General features: G+C 41.3%; 52 non-coding genes and 1 pseudogene across 52 annotated transcripts; all 53 read right to left on the bottom strand.

Annotated features, from left to right (window-relative positions):
- Positions 1 to 404: 404 nt before the first annotated feature.
- Positions 405 to 523, bottom strand: LOC141309178 (5S ribosomal RNA). The gene has a single exon (XR_012347280.1). It is a non-coding gene; the product is annotated as a 5S ribosomal RNA (ribosomal RNA).
- Positions 524 to 607: 84 nt separating this feature from the next.
- On the bottom strand, positions 608 to 726 carry LOC141346472 (5S ribosomal RNA; annotated as a pseudogene).
- Positions 727 to 1,528: 802 nt separating this feature from the next.
- On the bottom strand, positions 1,529 to 1,647 carry LOC141318354 (5S ribosomal RNA). The gene has a single exon (XR_012352674.1). It is a non-coding gene; the product is annotated as a 5S ribosomal RNA (ribosomal RNA).
- Positions 1,648 to 1,731: 84 nt separating this feature from the next.
- LOC141319301 (5S ribosomal RNA) lies at positions 1,732 to 1,850 on the bottom strand. The gene has a single exon (XR_012353565.1). It is a non-coding gene; the product is annotated as a 5S ribosomal RNA (ribosomal RNA).
- Positions 1,851 to 1,934: 84 nt separating this feature from the next.
- LOC141345487 (5S ribosomal RNA) lies at positions 1,935 to 2,053 on the bottom strand. The gene has a single exon (XR_012357024.1). It is a non-coding gene; the product is annotated as a 5S ribosomal RNA (ribosomal RNA).
- Positions 2,054 to 2,855: 802 nt separating this feature from the next.
- LOC141309167 (5S ribosomal RNA) lies at positions 2,856 to 2,974 on the bottom strand. The gene has a single exon (XR_012347279.1). It is a non-coding gene; the product is annotated as a 5S ribosomal RNA (ribosomal RNA).
- Positions 2,975 to 3,058: 84 nt separating this feature from the next.
- Positions 3,059 to 3,177, bottom strand: LOC141345073 (5S ribosomal RNA). The gene has a single exon (XR_012356928.1). It is a non-coding gene; the product is annotated as a 5S ribosomal RNA (ribosomal RNA).
- An 84-nt stretch (positions 3,178 to 3,261) lies between these two features.
- On the bottom strand, positions 3,262 to 3,380 carry LOC141318164 (5S ribosomal RNA). The gene has a single exon (XR_012352496.1). It is a non-coding gene; the product is annotated as a 5S ribosomal RNA (ribosomal RNA).
- An 801-nt stretch (positions 3,381 to 4,181) lies between these two features.
- Positions 4,182 to 4,300, bottom strand: LOC141309156 (5S ribosomal RNA). The gene has a single exon (XR_012347278.1). It is a non-coding gene; the product is annotated as a 5S ribosomal RNA (ribosomal RNA).
- An 84-nt stretch (positions 4,301 to 4,384) lies between these two features.
- Positions 4,385 to 4,503, bottom strand: LOC141319300 (5S ribosomal RNA). The gene has a single exon (XR_012353564.1). It is a non-coding gene; the product is annotated as a 5S ribosomal RNA (ribosomal RNA).
- An 84-nt stretch (positions 4,504 to 4,587) lies between these two features.
- LOC141345481 (5S ribosomal RNA) lies at positions 4,588 to 4,706 on the bottom strand. Its single transcript, XR_012357023.1, has one exon. It is a non-coding gene; the product is annotated as a 5S ribosomal RNA (ribosomal RNA).
- A 752-nt stretch (positions 4,707 to 5,458) lies between these two features.
- On the bottom strand, positions 5,459 to 5,577 carry LOC141309145 (5S ribosomal RNA). The gene has a single exon (XR_012347277.1). It is a non-coding gene; the product is annotated as a 5S ribosomal RNA (ribosomal RNA).
- An 84-nt stretch (positions 5,578 to 5,661) lies between these two features.
- LOC141319299 (5S ribosomal RNA) lies at positions 5,662 to 5,780 on the bottom strand. Its single transcript, XR_012353563.1, has one exon. It is a non-coding gene; the product is annotated as a 5S ribosomal RNA (ribosomal RNA).
- An 84-nt stretch (positions 5,781 to 5,864) lies between these two features.
- LOC141345474 (5S ribosomal RNA) lies at positions 5,865 to 5,983 on the bottom strand. Its single transcript, XR_012357021.1, has one exon. It is a non-coding gene; the product is annotated as a 5S ribosomal RNA (ribosomal RNA).
- Positions 5,984 to 6,785: 802 nt separating this feature from the next.
- Positions 6,786 to 6,904, bottom strand: LOC141309134 (5S ribosomal RNA). The gene has a single exon (XR_012347276.1). It is a non-coding gene; the product is annotated as a 5S ribosomal RNA (ribosomal RNA).
- Positions 6,905 to 6,988: 84 nt separating this feature from the next.
- On the bottom strand, positions 6,989 to 7,107 carry LOC141345062 (5S ribosomal RNA). Its single transcript, XR_012356926.1, has one exon. It is a non-coding gene; the product is annotated as a 5S ribosomal RNA (ribosomal RNA).
- An 84-nt stretch (positions 7,108 to 7,191) lies between these two features.
- On the bottom strand, positions 7,192 to 7,310 carry LOC141318163 (5S ribosomal RNA). The gene has a single exon (XR_012352495.1). It is a non-coding gene; the product is annotated as a 5S ribosomal RNA (ribosomal RNA).
- Positions 7,311 to 8,111: 801 nt separating this feature from the next.
- On the bottom strand, positions 8,112 to 8,230 carry LOC141309123 (5S ribosomal RNA). Its single transcript, XR_012347275.1, has one exon. It is a non-coding gene; the product is annotated as a 5S ribosomal RNA (ribosomal RNA).
- An 84-nt stretch (positions 8,231 to 8,314) lies between these two features.
- On the bottom strand, positions 8,315 to 8,433 carry LOC141319412 (5S ribosomal RNA). Its single transcript, XR_012353670.1, has one exon. It is a non-coding gene; the product is annotated as a 5S ribosomal RNA (ribosomal RNA).
- An 801-nt stretch (positions 8,434 to 9,234) lies between these two features.
- On the bottom strand, positions 9,235 to 9,353 carry LOC141317990 (5S ribosomal RNA). Its single transcript, XR_012352334.1, has one exon. It is a non-coding gene; the product is annotated as a 5S ribosomal RNA (ribosomal RNA).
- An 84-nt stretch (positions 9,354 to 9,437) lies between these two features.
- On the bottom strand, positions 9,438 to 9,556 carry LOC141319298 (5S ribosomal RNA). The gene has a single exon (XR_012353562.1). It is a non-coding gene; the product is annotated as a 5S ribosomal RNA (ribosomal RNA).
- Positions 9,557 to 9,640: 84 nt separating this feature from the next.
- On the bottom strand, positions 9,641 to 9,759 carry LOC141345466 (5S ribosomal RNA). Its single transcript, XR_012357020.1, has one exon. It is a non-coding gene; the product is annotated as a 5S ribosomal RNA (ribosomal RNA).
- An 802-nt stretch (positions 9,760 to 10,561) lies between these two features.
- On the bottom strand, positions 10,562 to 10,680 carry LOC141318459 (5S ribosomal RNA). The gene has a single exon (XR_012352775.1). It is a non-coding gene; the product is annotated as a 5S ribosomal RNA (ribosomal RNA).
- Positions 10,681 to 10,764: 84 nt separating this feature from the next.
- LOC141319297 (5S ribosomal RNA) lies at positions 10,765 to 10,883 on the bottom strand. The gene has a single exon (XR_012353561.1). It is a non-coding gene; the product is annotated as a 5S ribosomal RNA (ribosomal RNA).
- An 84-nt stretch (positions 10,884 to 10,967) lies between these two features.
- Positions 10,968 to 11,086, bottom strand: LOC141345459 (5S ribosomal RNA). Its single transcript, XR_012357018.1, has one exon. It is a non-coding gene; the product is annotated as a 5S ribosomal RNA (ribosomal RNA).
- Positions 11,087 to 11,888: 802 nt separating this feature from the next.
- Positions 11,889 to 12,007, bottom strand: LOC141309100 (5S ribosomal RNA). The gene has a single exon (XR_012347273.1). It is a non-coding gene; the product is annotated as a 5S ribosomal RNA (ribosomal RNA).
- Positions 12,008 to 12,090: 83 nt separating this feature from the next.
- Positions 12,091 to 12,209, bottom strand: LOC141345039 (5S ribosomal RNA). The gene has a single exon (XR_012356909.1). It is a non-coding gene; the product is annotated as a 5S ribosomal RNA (ribosomal RNA).
- An 802-nt stretch (positions 12,210 to 13,011) lies between these two features.
- Positions 13,012 to 13,130, bottom strand: LOC141309089 (5S ribosomal RNA). Its single transcript, XR_012347272.1, has one exon. It is a non-coding gene; the product is annotated as a 5S ribosomal RNA (ribosomal RNA).
- Positions 13,131 to 13,213: 83 nt separating this feature from the next.
- Positions 13,214 to 13,332, bottom strand: LOC141345030 (5S ribosomal RNA). Its single transcript, XR_012356902.1, has one exon. It is a non-coding gene; the product is annotated as a 5S ribosomal RNA (ribosomal RNA).
- An 802-nt stretch (positions 13,333 to 14,134) lies between these two features.
- Positions 14,135 to 14,253, bottom strand: LOC141309078 (5S ribosomal RNA). The gene has a single exon (XR_012347271.1). It is a non-coding gene; the product is annotated as a 5S ribosomal RNA (ribosomal RNA).
- Positions 14,254 to 14,337: 84 nt separating this feature from the next.
- LOC141319296 (5S ribosomal RNA) lies at positions 14,338 to 14,456 on the bottom strand. Its single transcript, XR_012353560.1, has one exon. It is a non-coding gene; the product is annotated as a 5S ribosomal RNA (ribosomal RNA).
- An 84-nt stretch (positions 14,457 to 14,540) lies between these two features.
- Positions 14,541 to 14,659, bottom strand: LOC141345451 (5S ribosomal RNA). Its single transcript, XR_012357017.1, has one exon. It is a non-coding gene; the product is annotated as a 5S ribosomal RNA (ribosomal RNA).
- Positions 14,660 to 15,461: 802 nt separating this feature from the next.
- Positions 15,462 to 15,580, bottom strand: LOC141309067 (5S ribosomal RNA). The gene has a single exon (XR_012347270.1). It is a non-coding gene; the product is annotated as a 5S ribosomal RNA (ribosomal RNA).
- An 84-nt stretch (positions 15,581 to 15,664) lies between these two features.
- Positions 15,665 to 15,783, bottom strand: LOC141319295 (5S ribosomal RNA). The gene has a single exon (XR_012353559.1). It is a non-coding gene; the product is annotated as a 5S ribosomal RNA (ribosomal RNA).
- An 84-nt stretch (positions 15,784 to 15,867) lies between these two features.
- Positions 15,868 to 15,986, bottom strand: LOC141345445 (5S ribosomal RNA). Its single transcript, XR_012357016.1, has one exon. It is a non-coding gene; the product is annotated as a 5S ribosomal RNA (ribosomal RNA).
- Positions 15,987 to 16,788: 802 nt separating this feature from the next.
- On the bottom strand, positions 16,789 to 16,907 carry LOC141309056 (5S ribosomal RNA). Its single transcript, XR_012347269.1, has one exon. It is a non-coding gene; the product is annotated as a 5S ribosomal RNA (ribosomal RNA).
- Positions 16,908 to 16,990: 83 nt separating this feature from the next.
- On the bottom strand, positions 16,991 to 17,109 carry LOC141345024 (5S ribosomal RNA). The gene has a single exon (XR_012356898.1). It is a non-coding gene; the product is annotated as a 5S ribosomal RNA (ribosomal RNA).
- An 802-nt stretch (positions 17,110 to 17,911) lies between these two features.
- Positions 17,912 to 18,030, bottom strand: LOC141309045 (5S ribosomal RNA). The gene has a single exon (XR_012347268.1). It is a non-coding gene; the product is annotated as a 5S ribosomal RNA (ribosomal RNA).
- Positions 18,031 to 18,114: 84 nt separating this feature from the next.
- LOC141319293 (5S ribosomal RNA) lies at positions 18,115 to 18,233 on the bottom strand. The gene has a single exon (XR_012353557.1). It is a non-coding gene; the product is annotated as a 5S ribosomal RNA (ribosomal RNA).
- Positions 18,234 to 18,317: 84 nt separating this feature from the next.
- LOC141345437 (5S ribosomal RNA) lies at positions 18,318 to 18,436 on the bottom strand. The gene has a single exon (XR_012357015.1). It is a non-coding gene; the product is annotated as a 5S ribosomal RNA (ribosomal RNA).
- An 802-nt stretch (positions 18,437 to 19,238) lies between these two features.
- On the bottom strand, positions 19,239 to 19,357 carry LOC141309034 (5S ribosomal RNA). Its single transcript, XR_012347267.1, has one exon. It is a non-coding gene; the product is annotated as a 5S ribosomal RNA (ribosomal RNA).
- Positions 19,358 to 19,441: 84 nt separating this feature from the next.
- On the bottom strand, positions 19,442 to 19,560 carry LOC141345018 (5S ribosomal RNA). The gene has a single exon (XR_012356897.1). It is a non-coding gene; the product is annotated as a 5S ribosomal RNA (ribosomal RNA).
- Positions 19,561 to 19,644: 84 nt separating this feature from the next.
- Positions 19,645 to 19,763, bottom strand: LOC141318162 (5S ribosomal RNA). Its single transcript, XR_012352494.1, has one exon. It is a non-coding gene; the product is annotated as a 5S ribosomal RNA (ribosomal RNA).
- Positions 19,764 to 20,564: 801 nt separating this feature from the next.
- Positions 20,565 to 20,683, bottom strand: LOC141309023 (5S ribosomal RNA). Its single transcript, XR_012347266.1, has one exon. It is a non-coding gene; the product is annotated as a 5S ribosomal RNA (ribosomal RNA).
- Positions 20,684 to 20,767: 84 nt separating this feature from the next.
- LOC141319410 (5S ribosomal RNA) lies at positions 20,768 to 20,886 on the bottom strand. Its single transcript, XR_012353668.1, has one exon. It is a non-coding gene; the product is annotated as a 5S ribosomal RNA (ribosomal RNA).
- An 802-nt stretch (positions 20,887 to 21,688) lies between these two features.
- On the bottom strand, positions 21,689 to 21,807 carry LOC141318458 (5S ribosomal RNA). The gene has a single exon (XR_012352774.1). It is a non-coding gene; the product is annotated as a 5S ribosomal RNA (ribosomal RNA).
- Positions 21,808 to 21,891: 84 nt separating this feature from the next.
- On the bottom strand, positions 21,892 to 22,010 carry LOC141319292 (5S ribosomal RNA). Its single transcript, XR_012353556.1, has one exon. It is a non-coding gene; the product is annotated as a 5S ribosomal RNA (ribosomal RNA).
- An 84-nt stretch (positions 22,011 to 22,094) lies between these two features.
- Positions 22,095 to 22,213, bottom strand: LOC141345431 (5S ribosomal RNA). The gene has a single exon (XR_012357014.1). It is a non-coding gene; the product is annotated as a 5S ribosomal RNA (ribosomal RNA).
- Positions 22,214 to 23,015: 802 nt separating this feature from the next.
- On the bottom strand, positions 23,016 to 23,134 carry LOC141309012 (5S ribosomal RNA). The gene has a single exon (XR_012347265.1). It is a non-coding gene; the product is annotated as a 5S ribosomal RNA (ribosomal RNA).
- Positions 23,135 to 23,217: 83 nt separating this feature from the next.
- On the bottom strand, positions 23,218 to 23,336 carry LOC141345011 (5S ribosomal RNA). Its single transcript, XR_012356895.1, has one exon. It is a non-coding gene; the product is annotated as a 5S ribosomal RNA (ribosomal RNA).
- An 802-nt stretch (positions 23,337 to 24,138) lies between these two features.
- LOC141309001 (5S ribosomal RNA) lies at positions 24,139 to 24,257 on the bottom strand. The gene has a single exon (XR_012347264.1). It is a non-coding gene; the product is annotated as a 5S ribosomal RNA (ribosomal RNA).
- An 83-nt stretch (positions 24,258 to 24,340) lies between these two features.
- On the bottom strand, positions 24,341 to 24,459 carry LOC141345005 (5S ribosomal RNA). The gene has a single exon (XR_012356892.1). It is a non-coding gene; the product is annotated as a 5S ribosomal RNA (ribosomal RNA).
- Positions 24,460 to 25,261: 802 nt separating this feature from the next.
- Positions 25,262 to 25,380, bottom strand: LOC141308979 (5S ribosomal RNA). The gene has a single exon (XR_012347262.1). It is a non-coding gene; the product is annotated as a 5S ribosomal RNA (ribosomal RNA).
- Positions 25,381 to 25,423: the final 43 nt, after the last annotated feature.

The raw sequence follows: 25,423 nt of genomic DNA, 5'->3' as shown, positions 1-25,423 counted from the left end.
TCCAAGAATCCCAGTGTGTTGATAAGTCCAATGTGAGTGTCCACCAGTGTATATACAATCCACAGAAAGTGTAATCCAAATTTTGCAGGTGGTGAATGGAAAGTTGAGCTCTAAAATTAGCAACTCCTCAATCCAACAGTTTGGTGACTGTCCTTTGTTTGTCATGCTGCTCTCTTATACAGTTGTACTTCCTGCTTCCTGTCATGTGTCTAGTCACATGAAAGGCCAACCATCCATTTATTAAAGACACATACACTTAAAATGTTAAGAGTAATAAAATGGCCTAAAAAACATGTAAAACACTTAAAACTCTATAATACATTTAAATGATTGTAATAAATAGAGCGGTAAAACACGTCTTTCTAAAAGCCAGCATATTATATAAATAGTGAAGAAAAGGCAAAAGCTTACAGCACCTGGTATTCCCAGGCGGTCTCCCATCCAAGTACTAAACAGGCCCGACGCTGCTTAGCTTCCGAGATCAGACGAGATCGGGCGCTCTCAGCGCGGTATGGCCATAAGCGAGGGCTGCTCCAAAAAGTGGGCTATTTAAAGATCAGCCTCCGTAAAAGCCAGCATATTATATAAATAGTGAAGAAAAGGCAAAAGCTTACAGCACCTGGTATTCCCAGGCGGTCTCCCATCCAAGTACTAACAAGGCCCGACGCTGCTTAGCTTCCGAGATCAGACGAGGTCAGCCGCTCTCAGCGCGGTATGGCCATAATCGAGGGCTGCTCCAAAAAGTGGGCTATTTAAAGATTAGCCTCCGTAAAAGCCAGCATATTATATAAATAGTGAAGAAAAGCCAAAAGCTTACAGCACCTGATATTCCCAGGCGGTCTCCCATAAAAGTGTAACAATCGGCCTTATCAGCCGAGTTACAAGACTAAAATGGTGTCAGATTTAACTGTGAGAGATGACTAGTGGTTAAAAGAATGAGACATAAAAGAAAATTGGTTTAAATAGATTTGGTGTATTTACAAGGTTCACATAAAAGACTTTAAAACAACACGATAAAACTAGGGTCAACTCTGTTAAAAGAATACAGTTCATTTGTCCATACCCTAAAAACAGGTAAACTCTGTTAAAAGAATACAGTTCATTTGTCCATACCCTAAAAACAGTCCAAGAATCCCAGTGTGTTGATAAGTCCAATGTGAGTGTCCACCAGTGTATATACAATCCACAGAAAGTGTAATCCAAATTTTGCAGGTGGTGAATGGAAAGTTGAGCTCTAAAATTAGCAACTCCTCAATCCAACAGTTTGGTGACTGTCCTTTGTTTGTCATGCTGCTCTCTTATACAGTTGTACTTCCTGCTTCCTGTCATGTGTCTAGTCACATGAAAGGCCAACCATCCATTTATTAAAGACACATACACTTAAAATGTTAAGAGTAATAAAATGGCCTAAAAAACATGTAAAACACTTAAAACTCTATAATACATTTAAATGATTGTAATAAATAGAGCGGTAAAACACGTCTTTCTAAAAGCCAGCATATTATATAAATAGTGAAGAAAAGGCAAAAGCTTACAGCACCTGGTATTCCCAGGCGGTCTCCCATCCAAGTACTAAACAGGCCCGACGATGCTTAGCTTCCGAGATCAGACGAGATCGGGCGCTCTCAGCGCGGTATGGCCATAAGCGAGGGCTGCTCCAAAAAGTGGGCTATTTAAAGATCAGCCTCCGTAAAAGCCAGCATATTATATAAATAGTGAAGAAAAGGCAAAAGCTTACAGCACCTGGTATTCCCAGGCGGTCTCCCATCCAAGTACTAACAAGGCCCGACGCTGCTTAGCTTCCGAGATCAGACGAGGTCGGGCGCTCTCAGCGCGGTATGGCCATAATCGAGGGCTGCTCCAAAATGTGGGCTATTTAAAGATCAGCCTCCGTAAAAGCCAGCATATTATATAAATAGTGAAGAAAAGGCAAAAGCTTACAGCACCTGGTATTCCCAGGCGGTCTCCAATCCAAGTACTAACCAGGCCCGACGCTGCTTAGCTTCCGAGATCAGACGAGGTCGGGCACTCTCAGCGCGGTATGGCCATAATCGAGGGCTGCTCCAAAAAGTGGGCTATTTAAAGATTAGCCTCCGTAAAAGCCAGCATATTATATAAATAGTGAAGAAAAGCCAAAAGCTTACAGCACCTGATATTCCCAGGCGGTCTCCCATAAAAGTGTAACAATCGGCCTTATCAGCCGAGTTACAAGACTAAAATGGTGTCAGATTTAACTGTGAGAAATGACTAGTGGTTAAAAGAATGAGACATAAAAGAAAATTGGTTTAAATAGATTTGGTGTATTTACAAGGTTCACATAAAAGACTTTAAAACAACACGATAAAACTAGGGTCAACTCTGTTAAAAGAATACAGTTCATTTGTCCATACCCTAAAAACAGGTAAACTCTGTTAAAAGAATACAGTTCATTTGTCCATACCCTAAAAACAGTCCAAGAATCCCAGTGTGTTGATAAGTCCAATGTGAGTGTCCACCAGTGTATATACAATCCACAGAAAGTGTAATCCAAATTTTGCAGGTGGTGAATGGAAAGTTGAGCTCTAAAATTAGCAACTCCTCAATCCAACAGTTTGGTGACTGTCCTTTGTTTGTCATGCTGCTCTCTTATACAGTTGTACTTCCTGCTTCCTGTCATGTGTCTAGTCACATGAAAGGCCAACCATCCATTTATTAAAGACACATACACTTAAAATGTTAAGAGTAATAAAATGGCCTAAAAAACATGTAAAACACTTAAAACTCTATAATACATTTAAATGATTGTAATAAATAGAGCGGTAAAACACGTCTTTCTAAAAGCCAGCATATTATATAAATAGTGAAGAAAAGGCAAAAGCTTACAGCACCTGGTATTCCCAGGCGGTCTCCCATCCAAGTACTAAACAGGCCCGACGCTGCTTAGCTTCCGAGATCAGACGAGATCGGGCGCTCTCAGCGCGGTATGGCCATAAGCGAGGGCTGCTCCAAAAAGTGGGCTATTTAAAGATCAGCCTCCGTAAAAGCCAGCATATTATATAAATAGTGAAGAAAAGGCAAAAGCTTACAGCACCTGGTATTCCCAGGCGGTCTCCCATCCAAGTACTAACAAGGCCCGACGCTGCTTAGCTTCCGAGATCAGACGAGGTCAGGCGCTCTCAGCGCGGTATGGCCATAATCGAGGGCTGCTCCAAAATGTGGGCTATTTAAAGATCAGCCTCCGTAAAAGCCAGCATATTATATAAATAGTGAAGAAAAGGCAAAAGCTTACAGCACCTGGTATTCCCAGGCGGTCTCCAATCCAAGTACTAACCAGGCCCGACGCTGCTTAGCTTCCGAGATCAGACGAGATCGGGCGCTCTCAGCGCGGTATGGCCATAAGCGAGGGCTGCTCCAAAAAGTGGGCTATTTAAAGATTAGCCTCCGTAAAAGCCAGCATATTATATAAATAGTGAAGAAAAGCCAAAAGCTTACAGCACCTGATATTCCCAGGCGGTCTCCCATAAAAGTGTAACAATCGGCCTTATCAGCCGAGTTACAAGACTAAAATGTTGTCAGATTTAACTGTGAGAGATGACTAGTGGTTAAAAGAATGAGACATAAAAGAAAATTGGTTTAAATAGATTTGGTGTATTTACAAGGTTCACATAAAAGACTTTAAAACAACACGATAAAACTAGGTCAACTCTGTTAAAAGAATACAGTTCATTTGTCCATACCCTAAAAACAGGTAAACTCTGTTAAAAGAATACAGTTCATTTGTCCATACCCTAAAAACAGTCCAAGAATCCCAGTGTGTTGATAAGTCCAATGTGAGTGTCCACCAGTGTATATACAATCCACAGAAAGTGTAATCCAAAGTTTGCAGGTGGTGAATGGAAAGTTGAGCTGTAAAATTAGCAACTCCTCAATCCAACAGTTTGGTGACTGTCCTTTGTTTGTCATGCTGCTCTCTTATACAGTTGTACTTCCTGCTTCCTGTCATGTGTCTAGTCACATGAAAGGCCAACCATCCATTTATTAAAGACACATACACTTAAAATGTTAAGAGTAATAAAATGGCCTAAAAAACATGTAAAACACTTAAAACTCTATAATACATTTAAATGATTGTAATAAATAGAGCGGTAAAACACGTCTTTCTAAAAGCCAGCATATTATATAAATAGTGAAGAAAAGGCAAAAGCTTACAGCACCTGGTATTCCCAGGCGGTCTCCCATCCAAGTACTAAACAGGCCCGACGCTGCTTAGCTTCCGAGATCAGACGAGATCGGGCGCTCTCAGCGCGGTATGGCCATAAGCGAGGGCTGCTCCAAAAAGTGGGCTATTTAAAGATCAGCCTCCGTAAAAGCCAGCATATTATATAAATAGTGAAGAAAAGGCAAAAGCTTACAGCACCTGGTATTCCCAGGCGGTCTCCCATCCAAGTACTAACAAGGCCCGACGCTGCTTAGCTTCCGAGATCAGACGAGGTCGGGCGCTCTCAGCGCGGTATGGCCATAATCGAGGGCTGCTCCAAAATGTGGGCTATTTAAAGATCAGCCTCCGTAAAAGCCAGCATATTATATAAATAGTGAAGAAAAGGCAAAAGCTTACAGCACCTGGTATTCCCAGGCGGTCTCCAATCCAAGTACTAACCAGGCCCGACGCTGCTTAGCTTCCGAGATCAGACGAGGTCGGGCACTCTCAGCGCGGTATGGCCATAATCGAGGGCTGCTCCAAAAAGTGGGCTATTTAAAGATTAGCCTCCGTAAAAGCCAGCATATTATATAAATAGTGAAGAAAAGCCAAAAGCTTACAGCACCTGATATTCCCAGGCGGTCTCCCATAAAAGTGTAACAATCGGCCTTATCAGCCGAGTTACAAGACTAAAATGGTGTCAGATTTAACTGTGAGAGATGACTAGTGGTTAAAAGAATGAGACATAAAAGAAAATTGGTTTAAATAGATTTGGTGTATTTACAAGGTTCACATAAAAGACTTTAAAACAACACGATAAAACTAGGGTCAACTCTGTTAAAAGAATACAGTTCATTTGTCCATACCCTAAAAACAGTCCAAGAATCCCAGTGTGTTGATAAGTCCAATGTGAGTGTCCACCAGTGTATATACAATCCACAGAAAGTGTAATCCAAATTTTGCAGGTGGTGAATGGAAAGTTGAGCTCTAAAATTAGCAACTCCTCAATCCAACAGTTTGGTGACTGTCCTTTGTTTGTCATGCTGCTCTCTTATACAGTTGTACTTCCTGCTTCCTGTCATGTGTCTAGTCACATGAAAGGCCAACCATCCATTTATTAAAGACACATACACTTAAAATGTTAAGAGTAATAAAATGGCCTAAAAAACATGTAAAACACTTAAAACTCTATAATACATTTAAATGATTGTAATAAATAGAGCGGTAAAACACGTCTTTCTAAAAGCCAGCATATTATATAAATAGTGAAGAAAAGGCAAAAGCTTACAGCACCTGGTATTCCCAGGCGGTCTCCCATCCAAGTACTAAACAGGCCCGACGCTGCTTAGCTTCCGAGATCAGACGAGATCGGGCGCTCTCAGCGCGGTATGGCCATAAGCGAGGGCTGCTCCAAAAAGTGGGCTATTTAAAGATCAGCCTCCGTAAAAGCCAGCATATTATATAAATAGTGAAGAAAAGGCAAAAGCTTACAGCACCTGGTATTCCCAGGCGGTCTCCCATCCAAGTACTAACAAGGCCCGACGCTGCTTAGCTTCCGAGATCAGACGAGGTCGGGCGCTCTCAGCGCGGTATGGCCATAATCGAGGGCTGCTCCAAAATGTGGGCTATTTAAAGATCAGCCTCCGTAAAAGCCAGCATATTATATAAATAGTGAAGAAAAGGCAAAAGCTTACAGCACCTGGTATTCCCAGGCGGTCTCCAATCCAAGTACTAACCAGGCCCGACGCTGCTTAGCTTCCGAGATCAGACGAGGTCGGGCACTCTCAGCGCGGTATGGCCATAATCGAGGGCTGCTCCAAAAAGTGGGCTATTTAAAGATTAGCCTCCGTAAAAGCCAGCATATTATATAAATAGTGAAGAAAAGCCAAAAGCTTACAGCACCTGATATTCCCAGGCGGTCTCCCATAAAAGTGTAACAATCGGCCTTATCAGCCGAGTTACAAGACTAAAATGGTGTCAGATTTAACTGTGAGAAATGACTAGTGGTTAAAAGAATGAGACATAAAAGAAAATTGGTTTAAATAGATTTGGTGTATTTACAAGGTTCACATAAAAGACTTTAAAACAACACGATAAAACTAGGGTCAACTCTGTTAAAAGAATACAGTTCATTTGTCCATACCCTAAAAACAGGTAAACTCTGTTAAAAGAATACAGTTCATTTGTCCATACCCTAAAAACAGTCCAAGAATCCCAGTGTGTTGATAAGTCCAATGTGAGTGTCCACCAGTGTATATACAATCCACAGAAAGTGTAATCCAAATTTTGCAGGTGGTGAATGGAAAGTTGAGCTCTAAAATTAGCAACTCCTCAATCCAACAGTTTGGTGACTGTCCTTTGTTTGTCATGCTGCTCTCTTATACAGTTGTACTTCCTGCTTCCTGTCATGTGTCTAGTCACATGAAAGGCCAACCATCCATTTATTAAAGACACATACACTTAAAATGTTAAGAGTAATAAAATGGCCTAAAAAACATGTAAAACACTTAAAACTCTATAATACATTTAAATGATTGTAATAAATAGAGCGGTAAAACACGTCTTTCTAAAAGCCAGCATATTATATAAATAGTGAAGAAAAGGCAAAAGCTTACAGCACCTGGTATTCCCAGGCGGTCTCCCATCCAAGTACTAAACAGGCCCGACGCTGCTTAGCTTCCGAGATCAGACGAGATCGGGCGCTCTCAGCGCGGTATGGCCATAAGCGAGGGCTGCTCCAAAAAGTGGGCTATTTAAAGATCAGCCTCCGTAAAAGCCAGCATATTATATAAATAGTGAAGAAAAGGCAAAAGCTTACAGCACCTGGTATTCCCAGGCGGTCTCCCATCCAAGTACTAACAAGGCCCGACGCTGCTTAGCTTCCGAGATCAGACGAGGTCAGGCGCTCTCAGCGCGGTATGGCCATAATCGAGGGCTGCTCCAAAATGTGGGCTATTTAAAGATCAGCCTCCGTAAAAGCCAGCATATTATATAAATAGTGAAGAAAAGGCAAAAGCTTACAGCACCTGGTATTCCCAGGCGGTCTCCAATCCAAGTACTAACCAGGCCCGACGCTGCTTAGCTTCCGAGATCAGACGAGATCGGGCGCTCTCAGCGCGGTATGGCCATAAGCGAGGGCTGCTCCAAAAAGTGGGCTATTTAAAGATTAGCCTCCGTAAAAGCCAGCATATTATATAAATAGTGAAGAAAAGCCAAAAGCTTACAGCACCTGATATTCCCAGGCGGTCTCCCATAAAAGTGTAACAATCGGCCTTATCAGCCGAGTTACAAGACTAAAATGGTGTCAGATTTAACTGTGAGAGATGACTAGTGGTTAAAAGAATGAGACATAAAAGAAAATTGGTTTAAATAGATTTGGTGTATTTACAAGGTTCACATAAAAGACTTTAAAACAACACGATAAAACTAGGTCAACTCTGTTAAAAGAATACAGTTCATTTGTCCATACCCTAAAAACAGGTAAACTCTGTTAAAAGAATACAGTTCATTTGTCCATACCCTAAAAACAGTCCAAGAATCCCAGTGTGTTGATAAGTCCAATGTGAGTGTCCACCAGTGTATATACAATCCACAGAAAGTGTAATCCAAAGTTTGCAGGTGGTGAATGGAAAGTTGAGCTCTAAAATTAGCAACTCCTCAATCCAACAGTTTGGTGACTGTCCTTTGTTTGTCATGCTGCTCTCTTATACAGTTGTACTTCCGGCTTCCTGTCATGTGTCTAGTCACATGACAGGCCAACCATCCATTTATTAAAGACACATACACTTAAAATGTTAAGAGTAATAAAATGGCCTAAAAAACATGTAAAACACTTAAAACTCTATAATACATTTAAATGATTGTAATAAATAGAGCGGTAAAACACGTCTTTCTAAAAGCCAGCATATTATATAAATAGTGAAGAAAAGGCAAAAGCTTACAGCACCTGGTATTCCCAGGCGGTCTCCCATCCAAGTACTAAACAGGCCCGACGCTGCTTAGCTTCCGAGATCAGACGAGATCGGGCGCTCTCAGCGCGGTATGGCCATAAGCGAGGGCTGCTCCAAAAAGTGGGCTATTTAAAGATCAGCCTCCGTAAAAGCCAGCATATTATATAAATAGTGAAGAAAAGGCAAAAGCTTACAGCACCTGGTATTCCCAGGCGGTCTCCAATCCAAGTACTAACCAGGCCCGACGCTGCTTAGCTTCCGAGATCAGACGAGGTCGGGCGCTCTCAGCGCGGTATGGCCATAATCGAGGGCTGCTCCAAAAAGTGGGCTATTTAAAGATTAGCCTCCGTAAAAGCCAGCATATTATATAAATAGTGAAGAAAAGGCAAAAGCTTACAGCACCTGGTATTCCCAGGCGGTCTCCCATAAAAGTGTAACAATCGGCCTTATCAGCCGAGTTACAAGACTAAAATGTTGTCAGATTTAACTGTGAGAGATGACTAGTGGTTAAAAGAATGAGACATAAAAGAAAATTGGTTTAAATAGATTTGGTGTATTTACAAGGTTCACATAAAAGACTTTAAAACAACACGATAAAACTAGGTCAACTCTGTTAAAAGAATACAGTTCATTTGTCCATACCCTAAAAACAGGTAAACTCTGTTAAAAGAATACAGTTCATTTGTCCATACCCTAAAAACAGTCCAAGAATCCCAGTGTGTTGATAAGTCCAATGTGAGTGTCCACCAGTGTATATACAATCCACAGAAAGTGTAATCCAAAGTTTGCAGGTGGTGAATGGAAAGTTGAGCTGTAAAATTAGCAACTCCTCAATCCAACAGTTTGGTGACTGTCCTTTGTTTGTCATGCTGCTCTCTTATACAGTTGTACTTCCTGCTTCCTGTCATGTGTCTAGTCACATGAAAGGCCAACCATCCATTTATTAAAGACACATACACTTAAAATGTTAAGAGTAATAAAATGGCCTAAAAAACATGTAAAACACTTAAAACTCTATAATACATTTAAATGATTGTAATAAATAGAGCGGTAAAACACGTCTTTCTAAAAGCCAGCATATTATATAAATAGTGAAGAAAAGGCAAAAGCTTACAGCACCTGGTATTCCCAGGCGGTCTCCCATCCAAGTACTAAACAGGCCCGACGCTGCTTAGCTTCCGAGATCAGACGAGATCGGGCGCTCTCAGCGCGGTATGGCAATAAGCGAGGGCTGCTCCAAAAAGTGGGCTATTTAAAGATCAGCCTCCGTAAAAGCCAGCATATTATATAAATAGTGAAGAAAAGGCAAAAGCTTACAGCACCTGGTATTCCCAGGCGGTCTCCCATCCAAGTACTAACAAGGCCCGACGCTGCTTAGCTTCCGAGATCAGACGAGGTCGGGCGCTCTCAGCGCGGTATGGCCATAATCGAGGGCTGCTCCAAAATGTGGGCTATTTAAAGATCAGCCTCCGTAAAAGCCAGCATATTATATAAATAGTGAAGAAAAGGCAAAAGCTTACAGCACCTGGTATTCCCAGGCGGTCTCCAATCCAAGTACTAACCAGGCCCGACGCTGCTTAGCTTCCGAGATCAGACGAGGTCGGGCACTCTCAGCGCGGTATGGCCATAATCGAGGGCTGCTCCAAAAAGTGGGCTATTTAAAGATTAGCCTCCGTAAAAGCCAGCATATTATATAAATAGTGAAGAAAAGCCAAAAGCTTACAGCACCTGATATTCCCAGGCGGTCTCCCATAAAAGTGTAACAATCGGCCTTATCAGCCGAGTTACAAGACTAAAATGGTGTCAGATTTAACTGTGAGAGATGACTAGTGGTTAAAAGAATGAGACATAAAAGAAAATTGGTTTAAATAGATTTGGTGTATTTACAAGGTTCACATAAAAGACTTTAAAACAACACGATAAAACTAGGGTCAACTCTGTTAAAAGAATACAGTTCATTTGTCCATACCCTAAAAACAGGTAAACTCTGTTAAAAGAATACAGTTCATTTGTCCATACCCTAAAAACAGTCCAAGAATCCCAGTGTGTTGATAAGTCCAATGTGAGTGTCCACCAGTGTATATACAATCCACAGAAAGTGTAATCCAAATTTTGCAGGTGGTGAATGGAAAGTTGAGCTCTAAAATTAGCAACTCCTCAATCCAACAGTTTGGTGACTGTCCTTTGTTTGTCATGCTGCTCTCTTATACAGTTGTACTTCCTGCTTCCTGTCATGTGTCTAGTCACATGAAAGGCCAACCATCCATTTATTAAAGACACATACACTTAAAATGTTAAGAGTAATAAAATGGCCTAAAAAACATGTAAAACACTTAAAACTCTATAATACATTTAAATGATTGTAATAAATAGAGCGGTAAAACACGTCTTTCTAAAAGCCAGCATATTATATAAATAGTGAAGAAAAGGCAAAAGCTTACAGCACCTGGTATTCCCAGGCGGTCTCCCATCCAAGTACTAAACAGGCCCGACGCTGCTTAGCTTCCGAGATCAGACGAGATCGGTCGCTCTCAGCGCGGTATGGCCATAAGCGAGGGCTGCTCCAAAAAGTGGGCTATTTAAAGATCAGCCTCCGTAAAAGCCAGCATATTATATAAATAGTGAAGAAAAGGCAAAAGCTTACAGCACCTGGTATTCCCAGGCGGTCTCCCATCCAAGTACTAACAAGGCCCGACGCTGCTTAGCTTCCGAGATCAGACGAGGTCGGGCGCTCTCAGCGCGGTATGGCCATAATCGAGGGCTGCTCCAAAATGTGGGCTATTTAAAGATCAGCCTCTGTAAAAGCCAGCATATTATATAAATAGTGAAGAAAAGGCAAAAGCTTACAGCACCTGGTATTCCCAGGCGGTCTCCAATCCAAGTACTAACCAGGCCCGACGCTGCTTAGCTTCCGAGATCAGACGAGGTCGGGCACTCTCAGCGCGGTATGGCCATAATCGAGGGCTGCTCCAAAAAGTGGGCTATTTAAAGATTAGCCTCCGTAAAAGCCAGCATATTATATAAATAGTGAAGAAAAGCCAAAAGCTTACAGCACCTGATATTCCCAGGCGGTCTCCCATAAAAGTGTAACAATCGGCCTTATCAGCCGAGTTACAAGACTAAAATGGTGTCAGATTTAACTGTGAGAAATGACTAGTGGTTAAAAGAATGAGACATAAAAGAAAATTGGTTTAAATAGATTTGGTGTATTTACAAGGTTCACATAAAAGACTTTAAAACAACACGATAAAACTAGGGTCAACTCTGTTAAAAGAATACAGTTCATTTGTCCATACCCTAAAAACAGGTAAACTCTGTTAAAAGAATACAGTTCATTTGTCCATACCCTAAAAACAGTCCAAGAATCCCAGTGTGTTGATAAGTCCAATGTGAGTGTCCACCAGTGTATATACAATCCACAGAAAGTGTAATCCAAATTTTGCAGGTGGTGAATGGAAAGTTGAGCTCTAAAATTAGCAACTCCTCAATCCAACAGTTTGGTGACTGTCCTTTGTTTGTCATGCTGCTCTCTTATACAGTTGTACTTCCTGCTTCCTGTCATGTGTCTAGTCACATGAAAGGCCAACCATCCATTTATTAAAGACACATACACTTAAAATGTTAAGAGTAATAAAATGGCCTAAAAAACATGTAAAACACTTAAAACTCTATAATACATTTAAATGATTGTAATAAATAGAGCGGTAAAACACGTCTTTCTAAAAGCCAGCATATTATATAAATAGTGAAGAAAAGGCAAAAGCTTACAGCACCTGGTATTCCCAGGCGGTCTCCCATCCAAGTACTAAACAGGCCCGACGCTGCTTAGCTTCCGAGATCAGACGAGATCGGGCGCTCTCAGCGCGGTATGGCCATAAGCGAGGGCTGCTCCAAAAAGTGGGCTATTAAAGATCAGCCTCCGTAAAAGCCAGCATATTATATAAATAGTGAAGAAAAGGCAAAAGCTTACAGCACCTGGTATTCCCAGGCGGTCTCCCATCCAAGTACTAACAAGGCCCGACGCTGCTTAGCTTCCGAGATCAGACGAGGTCAGGCGCTCTCAGCGCGGTATGGCCATAATCGAGGGCTGCTCCAAAAAGTGGGCTATTTAAAGATTAGCCTCCGTAAAAGCCAGCATATTATATAAATAGTGAAGAAAAGCCAAAAGCTTACAGCACCTGATATTCCCAGGCGGTCTCCCATAAAAGTGTAACAATCGGCCTTATCAGCCGAGTTACAAGACTAAAATGGGGTCAGATTTAACTGTGAGAGATGACTAGTGGTTAAAAGAATGAGACATAAAAGAAAATTGGTTTAAATAGATTTGGTGTATTTACAAGGTTCACATAAAAGACTTTAAAACAACACGATAAAACTAGGGTCAACTCTGTTAAAAGAATACAGTTCATTTGTCCATACCCTAAAAACAGGTAAACTCTGTTAAAAGAATACAGTTCATTTGTCCATACCCTAAAAACAGTCCAAGAATCCCAGTGTGTTGATAAGTCCAATGTGAGTGTCCACCAGTGTATATACAATCCACAGAAAGTGTAATCCAAATTTTGCAGGTGGTGAATGGAAAGTTGAGCTCTAAAATTAGCAACTCCTCAATCCAACAGTTTGGTGACTGTCCTTTGTTTGTCATGCTGCTCTCTTATACAGTTGTACTTCCTGCTTCCTGTCATGTGTCTAGTCACATGAAAGGCCAACCATCCATTTATTAAAGACACATACACTTAAAATGTTAAGAGTAATAAAATGGCCTAAAAAACATGTAAAACACTTAAAACTCTATAATACATTTAAATGATTGTAATAAATAGAGCGGTAAAACACGTCTTTCTAAAAGCCAGCATATTATATAAATAGTGAAGAAAAGGCAAAAGCTTACAGCACCTGGTATTCCCAGGCGGTCTCCCATCCAAGTACTAAACAGGCCCGACGCTGCTTAGCTTCCGAGATCAGACGAGATCGGGCGCTCTCAGCGCGGTATGGCCATAAGCGAGGGCTGCTCCAAAAAGTGGGCTATTAAAGATCAGCCTCCGTAAAAGCCAGCATATTATATAAATAGTGAAGAAAAGGCAAAAGCTTACAGCACCTGGTATTCCCAGGCGGTCTCCCATCCAAGTACTAACAAGGCCCGACGCTGCTTAGCTTCCGAGATCAGACGAGGTCAGGCGCTCTCAGCGCGGTATGGCCATAATCGAGGGCTGCTCCAAAAAGTGGGCTATTTAAAGATTAGCCTCCGTAAAAGCCAGCATATTATATAAATAGTGAAGAAAAGCCAAAAGCTTACAGCACCTGATATTCCCAGGCGGTCTCCCATAAAAGTGTAACAATCGGCCTTATCAGCCGAGTTACAAGACTAAAATGGTGTCAGATTTAACTGTGAGAGATGACTAGTGGTTAAAAGAATGAGACATAAAAGAAAATTGGTTTAAATAGATTTGGTGTATTTACAAGGTTCACATAAAAGACTTTAAAACAACACGATAAAACTAGGGTCAACTCTGTTAAAAGAATACAGTTCATTTGTCCATACCCTAAAAACAGGTAAACTCTGTTAAAAGAATACAGTTCATTTGTCCATACCCTAAAAACAGTCCAAGAATCCCAGTGTGTTGATAAGTCCAATGTGAGTGTCCACCAGTGTATATACAATCCACAGAAAGTGTAATCCAAATTTTGCAGGTGGTGAATGGAAAGTTGAGCTCTAAAATTAGCAACTCCTCAATCCAACAGTTTGGTGACTGTCCTTTGTTTGTCATGCTGCTCTCTTATACAGTTGTACTTCCTGCTTCCTGTCATGTGTCTAGTCACATGAAAGGCCAACCATCCATTTATTAAAGACACATACACTTAAAATGTTAAGAGTAATAAAATGGCCTAAAAAACATGTAAAACACTTAAAACTCTATAATACATTTAAATGATTGTAATAAATAGAGCGGTAAAACACGTCTTTCTAAAAGCCAGCATATTATATAAATAGTGAAGAAAAGGCAAAAGCTTACAGCACCTGGTATTCCCAGGCGGTCTCCCATCCAAGTACTAAACAGGCCCGACGCTGCTTAGCTTCCGAGATCAGACGAGATCGGGCGCTCTCAGCGCGGTATGGCCATAAGCGAGGGCTGCTCCAAAAAGTGGGCTATTTAAAGATCAGCCTCCGTAAAAGCCAGCATATTATATAAATAGTGAAGAAAAGGCAAAAGCTTACAGCACCTGGTATTCCCAGGCGGTCTCCCATCCAAGTACTAACAAGGCCCGACGCTGCTTAGCTTCCGAGATCAGACGAGGTCGGGCGCTCTCAGCGCGGTATGGCCATAATCGAGGGCTGCTCCAAAATGTGGGCTATTTAAAGATCAGCCTCCGTAAAAGCCAGCATATTATATAAATAGTGAAGAAAAGGCAAAAGCTTACAGCACCTGGTATTCCCAGGCGGTCTCCAATCCAAGTACTAACCAGGCCCGACGCTGCTTAGCTTCCGAGATCAGACGAGGTCGGGCACTCTCAGCGCGGTATGGCCATAATCGAGGGCTGCTCCAAAAAGTGGGCTATTTAAAGATTAGCCTCCGTAAAAGCCAGCATATTATATAAATAGTGAAGAAAAGCCAAAAGCTTACAGCACCTGATATTCCCAGGCGGTCTCCCATAAAAGTGTAACAATCGGCCTTATCAGCCGAGTTACAAGACTAAAATGGTGTCAGATTTAACTGTGAGAAATGACTAGTGGTTAAAAGAATGAGACATAAAAGAAAATTGGTTTAAATAGATTTGGTGTATTTACAAGGTTCACATAAAAGACTTTAAAACAACACGATAAAACTAGGGTCAACTCTGTTAAAAGAATACAGTTCATTTGTCCATACCCTAAAAACAGGTAAACTCTGTTAAAAGAATACAGTTCATTTGTCCATACCCTAAAAACAGTCCAAGAATCCCAGTGTGTTGATAAGTCCAATGTGAGTGTCCACCAGTGTATATACAATCCACAGAAAGTGTAATCCAAAGTTTGCAGGTGGTGAATGGAAAGTTGAGCTGTAAAATTAGCAACTCCTCAATCCAACAGTTTGGTGACTGTCCTTTGTTTGTCATGCTGCTCTCTTATACAGTTGTACTTCCTGCTTCCTGTCATGTGTCTAGTCACATGAAAGGCCAACCATCCATTTATTAAAGACACATACACTTAAAATGTTAAGAGTAATAAAATGGCCTAAAAAACATGTAAAACACTTAAAACTCTATAATACATTTAAATGATTGTAATAAATAGAGCGGTAAAACACGTCTTTCTAAAAGCCAGCATATTATATAAATAGTGAAGAAAAGGCAAAAGCTTACAGCACCTGGTATTCCCAGGCGGTCTCCCATCCAAGTACTAAACAGGCCCGACGCTGCTTAGCTTCCGAGATCAGACGAGATCGGGCGCTCTCAGCGCGGTATGGCCATAAGCGAGGGCTGCTCCAAAAAGTGGGCTATTTAAAGATCAGCCTCCGTAAAAGCCAGCATATTATATAAATAGTGAAGAAAAGGCAAAAGCTTACAGCACCTGGTATTCCCAGGCGGTCTCCCATCCAAGTACTAACAAGGCCCGACGCTGCTTAGCTTCCGAGATCAGACGAGGTCGGGCGCTCTCAGCGCGGTATGGCCATAATCGAGGGCTGCTCCAAAATGTGGGCTATTTAAAGATCAGCCTCCGTAAAAGCCAGCATATTATATAAATAGTGAAGAAAAGGCAAAAGCTTACAGCACCTGGTATTCCCAGGCGGTCTCCAATCCAAGTACTAACCAGGCCCGACGCTGCTTAGCTTCCGAGATCAGACGAGGTCGGGCACTCTCAGCGCGGTATGGCCATAATCGAGGGCTGCTCCAAAAAGTGGGCTATTTAAAGATTAGCCTCCGTAAAAGCCAGCATATTATATAAATAGTGAAGAAAAGCCAAAAGCTTACAGCACCTGATATTCCCAGGCGGTCTCCCATAAAAGTGTAACAATCGGCCTTATCAGCCGAGTTACAAGACTAAAATGGTGTCAGATTTAACTGTGAGAGATGACTAGTGGTTAAAAGAATGAGACATAAAAGAAAATTGGTTTAAATAGATTTGGTGTATTTACAAGGTTCACATAAAAGACTTTAAAACAACACGATAAAACTAGGGTCAACTCTGTTAAAAGAATACAGTTCATTTGTCCATACCCTAAAAACAGGTAAACTCTGTTAAAAGAATACAGTTCATTTGTCCATACCCTAAAAACAGTCCAAGAATCCCAGTGTGTTGATAAGTCCAATGTGAGTGTCCACCAGTGTATATACAATCCACAGAAAGTGTAATCCAAATTTTGCAGGTGGTGAATGGAAAGTTGAGCTCTAAAATTAGCAACTCCTCAATCCAACAGTTTGGTGACTGTCCTTTGTTTGTCATGCTGCTCTCTTATACAGTTGTACTTCCTGCTTCCTGTCATGTGTCTAGTCACATGAAAGGCCAACCATCCATTTATTAAAGACACATACACTTAAAATGTTAAGAGTAATAAAATGGCCTAAAAAACATGTAAAACACTTAAAACTCTATAATACATTTAAATGATTGTAATAAATAGAGCGGTAAAACACGTCTTTCTAAAAGCCAGCATATTATATAAATAGTGAAGAAAAGGCAAAAGCTTACAGCACCTGGTATTCCCAGGCGGTCTCCCATCCAAGTACTAAACAGGCCCGACGCTGCTTAGCTTCCGAGATCAGACGAGATCGGGCGCTCTCAGCGCGGTATGGCCATAAGCGAGGGCTGCTCCAAAAAGTGGGCTATTAAAGATCAGCCTCCGTAAAAGCCAGCATATTATATAAATAGTGAAGAAAAGGCAAAAGCTTACAGCACCTGGTATTCCCAGGCGGTCTCCCATCCAAGTACTAACAAGGCCCGACGCTGCTTAGCTTCCGAGATCAGACGAGGTCAGGCGCTCTCAGCGCGGTATGGCCATAATCGAGGGCTGCTCCAAAAAGTGGGCTATTTAAAGATTAGCCTCCGTAAAAGCCAGCATATTATATAAATAGTGAAGAAAAGCCAAAAGCTTACAGCACCTGATATTCCCAGGCGGTCTCCCATAAAAGTGTAACAATCGGCCTTATCAGCCGAGTTACAAGACTAAAATGGTGTCAGATTTAACTGTGAGAGATGACTAGTGGTTAAAAGAATGAGACATAAAAGAAAATTGGTTTAAATAGATTTGGTGTATTTACAAGGTTCACATAAAAGACTTTAAAACAACACGATAAAACTAGGGTCAACTCTGTTAAAAGAATACAGTTCATTTGTCCATACCCTAAAAACAGGTAAACTCTGTTAAAAGAATACAGTTCATTTGTCCATACCCTAAAAACAGTCCAAGAATCCCAGTGTGTTGATAAGTCCAATGTGAGTGTCCACCAGTGTATATACAATCCACAGAAAGTGTAATCCAAATTTTGCAGGTGGTGAATGGAAAGTTGAGCTCTAAAATTAGCAACTCCTCAATCCAACAGTTTGGTGACTGTCCTTTGTTTGTCATGCTGCTCTCTTATACAGTTGTACTTCCTGCTTCCTGTCATGTGTCTAGTCACATGAAAGGCCAACCATCCATTTATTAAAGACACATACACTTAAAATGTTAAGAGTAATAAAATGGCCTAAAAAACATGTAAAACACTTAAAACTCTATAATACATTTAAATGATTGTAATAAATAGAGCGGTAAAACACGTCTTTCTAAAAGCCAGCATATTATATAAATAGTGAAGAAAAGGCAAAAGCTTACAGCACCTGGTATTCCCAGGCGGTCTCCCATCCAAGTACTAAACAGGCCCGACGCTGCTTAGCTTCCGAGATCAGACGAGATCGGGCGCTCTCAGCGCGGTATGGCCATAAGCGAGGGCTGCTCCAAAAAGTGGGCTATTTAAAGATCAGCCTCCGTAAAAGCCAGCATATTATATAAATAGTGAAGAAAAGGCAAAAGCTTACAGCACCTGGTATTCCCAGGCGGTCTCCCATCCAAGTACTAACAAGGCCCGACGCTGCTTAGCTTCCGAGATCAGACGAGGTCGGGCGCTCTCAGCGCGGTATGGCCATAATCGAGGGCTGCTCCAAAATGTGGGCTATTTAAAGATCAGCCTCCGTAAAAGCCAGCATATTATATAAATAGTGAAGAAAAGGCAAAAGCTTACAGCACCTGGTATTCCCAGGCGGTCTCCAATCCAAGTACTAACCAGGCCCGACGCTGCTTAGCTTCCGAGATCAGACGAGGTCGGGCACTCTCAGCGCGGTATGGCCATAATCGAGGGCTGCTCCAAAAAGTGGGCTATTTAAAGATTAGCCTCCGTAAAAGCCAGCATATTATATAAATAGTGAAGAAAAGCCAAAAGCTTACAGCACCTGATATTCCCAGGCGGTCTCCCATAAAAGTGTAACAATCGGCCTTATCAGCCGAGTTACAAGACTAAAATGGTGTCAGATTTAACTGTGAGAAATGACTAGTGGTTAAAAGAATGAGACATAAAAGAAAATTGGTTTAAATAGATTTGGTGTATTTACAAGGTTCACATAAAAGACTTTAAAACAACACGATAAAACTAGGGTCAACTCTGTTAAAAGAATACAGTTCATTTGTCCATACCCTAAAAACAGGTAAACTCTGTTAAAAGAATACAGTTCATTTGTCCATACCCTAAAAACAGTCCAAGAATCCCAGTGTGTTGATAAGTCCAATGTGAGTGTCCACCAGTGTATATACAATCCACAGAAAGTGTAATCCAAATTTTGCAGGTGGTGAATGGAAAGTTGAGCTCTAAAATTAGCAACTCCTCAATCCAACAGTTTGGTGACTGTCCTTTGTTTGTCATGCTGCTCTCTTATACAGTTGTACTTCCTGCTTCCTGTCATGTGTCTAGTCACATGAAAGGCCAACCATCCATTTATTAAAGACACATACACTTAAAATGTTAAGAGTAATAAAATGGCCTAAAAAACATGTAAAACACTTAAAACTCTATAATACATTTAAATGATTGTAATAAATAGAGCGGTAAAACACGTCTTTCTAAAAGCCAGCATATTATATAAATAGTGAAGAAAAGGCAAAAGCTTACAGCACCTGGTATTCCCAGGCGGTCTCCCATCCAAGTACTAAACAGGCCCGACGCTGCTTAGCTTCCGAGATCAGACGAGATCGGGCGCTCTCAGCGCGGTATGGCCATAAGCGAGGGCTGCTCCAAAAAGTGGGCTATTTAAAGATCAGCCTCCGTAAAAGCCAGCATATTATATAAATAGTGAAGAAAAGGCAAAAGCTTACAGCACCTGGTATTCCCAGGCGGTCTCCCATCCAAGTACTAACAAGGCCCGACGCTGCTTAGCTTCCGAGATCAGACGAGGTCAGGCGCTCTCAGCGCGGTATGGCCATAATCGAGGGCTGCTCCAAAATGTGGGCTATTTAAAGATCAGCCTCCGTAAAAGCCAGCATATTATATAAATAGTGAAGAAAAGGCAAAAGCTTACAGCACCTGGTATTCCCAGGCGGTCTCCAATCCAAGTACTAACCAGGCCCGACGCTGCTTAGCTTCCGAGATCAGACGAGATCGGGCGCTCTCAGCGCGGTATGGCCATAAGCGAGGGCTGCTCCAAAAAGTGGGCTATTTAAAGATTAGCCTCCGTAAAAGCCAGCATATTATATAAATAGTGAAGAAAAGCCAAAAGCTTACAGCACCTGATATTCCCAGGCGGTCTCCCATAAAAGTGTAACAATCGGCCTTATCAGCCGAGTTACAAGACTAAAATGGTGTCAGATTTAACTGTGAGAGATGACTAGTGGTTAAAAGAATGAGACATAAAAGAAAATTGGTTTAAATAGATTTGGTGTATTTACAAGGTTCACATAAAAGACTTTAAAACAACACGATAAAACTAGGTCAACTCTGTTAAAAGAATACAGTTCATTTGTCCATACCCTAAAAACAGGTAAACTCTGTTAAAAGAATACAGTTCATTTGTCCATACCCTAAAAACAGTCCAAGAATCCCAGTGTGTTGATAAGTCCAATGTGAGTGTCCACCAGTGTATATACAATCCACAGAAAGTGTAATCCAAAGTTTGCAGGTGGTGAATGGAAAGTTGAGCTCTAAAATTAGCAACTCCTCAATCCAACAGTTTGGTGACTGTCCTTTGTTTGTCATGCTGCTCTCTTATACAGTTGTACTTCCGGCTTCCTGTCATGTGTCTAGTCACATGACAGGCCAACCATCCATTTATTAAAGACACATACACTTAAAATGTTAAGAGTAATAAAATGGCCTAAAAAACATGTAAAACACTTAAAACTCTATAATACATTTAAATGATTGTAATAAATAGAGCGGTAAAACACGTCTTTCTAAAAGCCAGCATATTATATAAATAGTGAAGAAAAGGCAAAAGCTTACAGCACCTGGTATTCCCAGGCGGTCTCCCATCCAAGTACTAAACAGGCCCGACGCTGCTTAGCTTCCGAGATCAGACGAGATCGGGCGCTCTCAGCGCGGTATGGCCATAAGCGAGGGCTGCTCCAAAAAGTGGGCTATTTAAAGATCAGCCTCCGTAAAAGCCAGCATATTATATAAATAGTGAAGAAAAGGCAAAAGCTTACAGCACCTGGTATTCCCAGGCGGTCTCCAATCCAAGTACTAACCAGGCCCGACGCTGCTTAGCTTCCGAGATCAGACGAGGTCGGGCGCTCTCAGCGCGGTATGGCCATAATCGAGGGCTGCTCCAAAAAGTGGGCTATTTAAAGATTAGCCTCCGTAAAAGCCAGCATATTATATAAATAGTGAAGAAAAGGCAAAAGCTTACAGCACCTGGTATTCCCAGGCGGTCTCCCATAAAAGTGTAACAATCGGCCTTATCAGCCGAGTTACAAGACTAAAATGTTGTCAGATTTAACTGTGAGAGATGACTAGTGGTTAAAAGAATGAGACATAAAAGAAAATTGGTTTAAATAGATTTGGTGTATTTACAAGGTTCACATAAAAGACTTTAAAACAACACGATAAAACTAGGGTCAACTCTGTTAAAAGAATACAGTTCATTTGTCCATACCCTAAAAACAGGTAAACTCTGTTAAAAGAATACAGTTCATTTGTCCATACCCTAAAAACAGTCCAAGAATCCCAGTGTGTTGATAAGTCCAATGTGAGTGTCCACCAGTGTATATACAATCCACAGAAAGTGTAATCCAAATTTTGCAGGTGGTGAATGGAAAGTTGAGCTCTAAAATTAGCAACTCCTCAATCCAACAGTTTGGTGACTGTCCTTTGTTTGTCATGCTGCTCTCTTATACAGTTGTACTTCCTGCTTCCTGTCATGTGTCTAGTCACATGAAAGGCCAACCATCCATTTATTAAAGACACATACACTTAAAATGTTAAGAGTAATAAAATGGCCTAAAAAACATGTAAAACACTTAAAACTCTATAATACATTTAAATGATTGTAATAAATAGAGCGGTAAAACACGTCTTTCTAAAAGCCAGCATATTATATAAATAGTGAAGAAAAGGCAAAAGCTTACAGCACCTGGTATTCCCAGGCGGTCTCCCATCCAAGTACTAAACAGGCCCGACGCTGCTTAGCTTCCGAGATCAGACGAGATCGGTCGCTCTCAGCGCGGTATGGCCATAAGCGAGGGCTGCTCCAAAAAGTGGGCTATTTAAAGATCAGCCTCCGTAAAAGCCAGCATATTATATAAATAGTGAAGAAAAGGCAAAAGCTTACAGCACCTGGTATTCCCAGGCGGTCTCCCATCCAAGTACTAACAAGGCCCGACGCTGCTTAGCTTCCGAGATCAGACGAGGTCGGGCGCTCTCAGCGCGGTATGGCCATAATCGAGGGCTGCTCCAAAATGTGGGCTATTTAAAGATCAGCCTCCGTAAAAGCCAGCATATTATATAAATAGTGAAGAAAAGGCAAAAGCTTACAGCACCTGGTATTCCCAGGCGGTCTCCAATCCAAGTACTAACCAGGCCCGACGCTGCTTAGCTTCCGAGATCAGACGAGGTCGGGCACTCTCAGCGCGGTATGGCCATAATCGAGGGCTGCTCCAAAAAGTGGGCTATTTAAAGATTAGCCTCCGTAAAAGCCAGCATATTATATAAATAGTGAAGAAAAGCCAAAAGCTTACAGCACCTGATATTCCCAGGCGGTCTCCCATAAAAGTGTAACAATCGGCCTTATCAGCCGAGTTACAAGACTAAAATGGTGTCAGATTTAACTGTGAGAAATGACTAGTGGTTAAAAGAATGAGACATAAAAGAAAATTGGTTTAAATAGATTTGGTGTATTTACAAGGTTCACATAAAAGACTTTAAAACAACACGATAAAACTAGGGTCAACTCTGTTAAAAGAATACAGTTCATTTGTCCATACCCTAAAAACAGGTAAACTCTGTTAAAAGAATACAGTTCATTTGTCCATACCCTAAAAACAGTCCAAGAATCCCAGTGTGTTGATAAGTCCAATGTGAGTGTCCACCAGTGTATATACAATCCACAGAAAGTGTAATCCAAATTTTGCAGGTGGTGAATGGAAAGTTGAGCTCTAAAATTAGCAACTCCTCAATCCAACAGTTTGGTGACTGTCCTTTGTTTGTCATGCTGCTCTCTTATACAGTTGTACTTCCTGCTTCCTGTCATGTGTCTAGTCACATGAAAGGCCAACCATCCATTTATTAAAGACACATACACTTAAAATGTTAAGAGTAATAAAATGGCCTAAAAAACATGTAAAACACTTAAAACTCTATAATACATTTAAATGATTGTAATAAATAGAGCGGTAAAACACGTCTTTCTAAAAGCCAGCATATTATATAAATAGTGAAGAAAAGGCAAAAGCTTACAGCACCTGGTATTCCCAGGCGGTCTCCCATCCAAGTACTAAACAGGCCCGACGCTGCTTAGCTTCCGAGATCAGACGAGATCGGGCGCTCTCAGCGCGGTATGGCCATAAGCGAGGGCTGCTCCAAAAAGTGGGCTATTAAAGATCAGCCTCCGTAAAAGCCAGCATATTATATAAATAGTGAAGAAAAGGCAAAAGCTTACAGCACCTGGTATTCCCAGGCGGTCTCCCATCCAAGTACTAACAAGGCCCGACGCTGCTTAGCTTCCGAGATCAGACGAGGTCAGGCGCTCTCAGCGCGGTATGGCCATAATCGAGGGCTGCTCCAAAAAGTGGGCTATTTAAAGATTAGCCTCCGTAAAAGCCAGCATATTATATAAATAGTGAAGAAAAGCCAAAAGCTTACAGCACCTGATATTCCCAGGCGGTCTCCCATAAAAGTGTAACAATCGGCCTTATCAGCCGAGTTACAAGACTAAAATGGTGTCAGATTTAACTGTGAGAAATGACTAGTGGTTAAAAGAATGAGACATAAAAGAAAATTGGTTTAAATAGATTTGGTGTATTTACAAGGTTCACATAAAAGACTTTAAAACAACACGATAAAACTAGGGTCAACTCTGTTAAAAGAATACAGTTCATTTGTCCATACCCTAAAAACAGGTAAACTCTGTTAAAAGAATACAGTTCATTTGTCCATACCCTAAAAACAGTCCAAGAATCCCAGTGTGTTGATAAGTCCAATGTGAGTGTCCACCAGTGTATATACAATCCACAGAAAGTGTAATCCAAATTTTGCAGGTGGTGAATGGAAAGTTGAGCTCTAAAATTAGCAACTCCTCAATCCAACAGTTTGGTGACTGTCCTTTGTTTGTCATGCTGCTCTCTTATACAGTTGTACTTCCTGCTTCCTGTCATGTGTCTAGTCACATGAAAGGCCAACCATCCATTTATTAAAGACACATACACTTAAAATGTTAAGAGTAATAAAATGGCCTAAAAAACATGTAAAACACTTAAAACTCTATAATACATTTAAATGATTGTAATAAATAGAGCGGTAAAACACGTCTTTCTAAAAGCCAGCATATTATATAAATAGTGAAGAAAAGGCAAAAGCTTACAGCACCTGGTATTCCCAGGCGGTCTCCCATCCAAGTACTAAACAGGCCCGACGCTGCTTAGCTTCCGAGATCAGACGAGATCGGGCGCTCTCAGCGCGGTATGGCCATAAGCGAGGGCTGCTCCAAAAAGTGGGCTATTAAAGATCAGCCTCCGTAAAAGCCAGCATATTATATAAATAGTGAAGAAAAGGCAAAAGCTTACAGCACCTGGTATTCCCAGGCGGTCTCCCATCCAAGTACTAACAAGGCCCGACGCTGCTTAGCTTCCGAGATCAGACGAGGTCAGGCGCTCTCAGCGCGGTATGGCCATAATCGAGGGCTGCTCCAAAAAGTGGGCTATTTAAAGATTAGCCTCCGTAAAAGCCAGCATATTATATAAATAGTGAAGAAAAGCCAAAAGCTTACAGCACCTGATATTCCCAGGCGGTCTCCCATAAAAGTGTAACAATCGGCCTTATCAGCCGAGTTACAAGACTAAAATGGTGTCAGATTTAACTGTGAGAGATGACTAGTGGTTAAAAGAATGAGACATAAAAGAAAATTGGTTTAAATAGATTTGGTGTATTTACAAGGTTCACATAAAAGACTTTAAAACAACACGATAAAACTAGGGTCAACTCTGTTAAAAGAATACAGTTCATTTGTCCATACCCTAAAAACAGGTAAACTCTGTTAAAAGAATACAGTTCATTTGTCCATACCCTAAAAACAGTCCAAGAATCCCAGTGTGTTGATAAGTCCAATGTGAGTGTCCACCAGTGTATATACAATCCACAGAAAGTGTAATCCAAATTTTGCAGGTGGTGAATGGAAAGTTGAGCTCTAAAATTAGCAACTCCTCAATCCAACAGTTTGGTGACTGTCCTTTGTTTGTCATGCTGCTCTCTTATACAGTTGTACTTCCTGCTTCCTGTCATGTGTCTAGTCACATGAAAGGCCAACCATCCATTTATTAAAGACACATACACTTAAAATGTTAAGAGTAATAAAATGGCCTAAAAAACATGTAAAACACTTAAAACTCTATAATACATTTAAATGATTGTAATAAATAGAGCGGTAAAACACGTCTTTCTAAAAGCCAGCATATTATATAAATAGTGAAGAAAAGGCAAAAGCTTACAGCACCTGGTATTCCCAGGCGGTCTCCCATCCAAGTACTAAACAGGCCCGACGCTGCTTAGCTTCCGAGATCAGACGAGATCGGGCGCTCTCAGCGCGGTATGGCCATAAGCGAGGGCTGCTCCAAAAAGTGGGCTATTTAAAGATCAGCCTCCG

This window comes from Garra rufa, chromosome 1, assembly GCF_049309525.1.
Source record: "Garra rufa chromosome 1, GarRuf1.0, whole genome shotgun sequence".
Taxonomy (NCBI): Eukaryota; Metazoa; Chordata; class Actinopteri; order Cypriniformes; family Cyprinidae; genus Garra; species Garra rufa.
This window is presented reverse-complemented; position numbering and strand designations above follow the sequence as displayed.